Genomic DNA, 1,511 nt, shown 5'->3' with positions numbered 1-1,511 from the left:
AGTATAGACAGTTATTAACTACGTAGTTTTATATTTAAATACAAAGCTGAAAACAGTATTTGTATTTGTATTTGTATTTTTGTTTTTGTACAGTATTTGTATTTGTATTTAAATACTTCCACGTTGTATTTGACCCAAGTCTGCTACAAGCCTACATCAGGTCAGAATACCGTATATCAGGTACATTTCAATGCATGAAAAGTGGTGGAAATATTAAGTTCAATGATGGAATAATTCGGAAGCCTTTTATATTCCGAAAATATTTTACTTGCTATTATTTCCATCAACCACCTGGCCTGGTAAGTCAATCGAAGCATTTGCTGACTTCTCCACTTCTGAATCAACCTTAGCAACACTTCTAACTGGCAAAGAAGGCTCTTTATGGCCTTCAAGTTAGACTAGAATGTAGCCATGGATAGTTATGAAGCCACGTGTTCATATTAGTTGCACAATACCACATATCTTCTATTCCTTTTTATCCGCATATTTTAAAATTTCATAATATTTATTTTCGCAATGGATTGCTTTTTCCGAAATTATTAATGCATTGAAATATACCCGATATACGGTAGATGCCATCATTACTCCATTATGTGCTTGCATAAATTACATTCTTGACATCAATATACATGTATATTTATATTCAAGCTGGTTGTTATTGCTTCATTGGTACATATTATTGTTCATTTTTTACGAGTAGCAGTACAGTTTCAGTGTGAAAACACCTTCAATATACTATGAACTCTCAAGTTAACAATTTTTAGTTTTAATGGACTACTCAGTGGGTATGTATTTTGCTAGCGTAGTAATTGGAACTAGACCATAATAGTAATAATAATCATAACGTCTTTGTTATATTGTCTGTATTGTTTTGTTTTGTATTCATGATAAATAAAATCACTCACGTTTTGTTGCAGAGTCATGCTTGTGTAGTCAGCTGTTATGTTATGTATGACATAATAAATTATTCATGTTTTCTCCCGAATTGCTAAGCATGCATAGAATATAACGTATTATTTTTTGCATAATTATATTTTTTGTAGGTAATCCAGTGTCAGCAGCTGTCCCTCTTGCATCATGGATATGCTTAATACTGGGAGTCATAGTGTCCTCAGTAATACTCTTCAAGCCAATATGGTGGGACAGGTAATGGTAAAGCAATCAGAACTTGGCATCTAGTTTTTGCTTAATATTTGCATAGATGCCTAAAGAGGTTAAAGAAAAGTGGCTGTTGTAACAGATGAAATCTTATGTTTACAAGAATGCAGAACTTTATCTAAAATATATCACATTAATGTAATATTGTTTATTATGAATTGAACAGTATCAATTGTCTTTGAACCTCAAGTATTAGATTTATTTCATCAAAAATTCTGATACACATTGATGCCGTCATGTTATCTATAAAATTTGAGTCAATTAACTTTTTAAAAATAAATAAATCATTTCACACATGGTAAAATCAAGACAGCTTTAATCACATAAATTAATAAAAAAGAGAACAAGATGCA

The 1,511-nt window shown here is 31.0% G+C and overlaps 1 long non-coding RNA gene across 1 annotated transcript; it reads left to right on the top strand.

Annotated features, from left to right (window-relative positions):
• Window positions 1–1,025: 1,025 nt before the first annotated feature.
• LOC109592682 (uncharacterized) lies at window positions 1,026–1,438 on the top strand. Its single transcript, XR_002190490.1, has 2 exons — window positions 1,026–1,146; window positions 1,202–1,438. It is a non-coding gene; the product is annotated as an uncharacterized LOC109592682 (long non-coding RNA).
• The last annotated feature ends 73 nt before the right edge of the window (window positions 1,439–1,511 follow it).

The sequence above is a fragment of the Amphimedon queenslandica genome, unplaced genomic scaffold, assembly GCF_000090795.2.
Source record: "Amphimedon queenslandica unplaced genomic scaffold, v1.1 AMPQUscaffold_4315_Cont23704, whole genome shotgun sequence".
Classification (NCBI taxonomy): domain Eukaryota; kingdom Metazoa; phylum Porifera; class Demospongiae; order Haplosclerida; family Niphatidae; genus Amphimedon; species Amphimedon queenslandica.
This window is presented reverse-complemented; position numbering and strand designations above follow the sequence as displayed.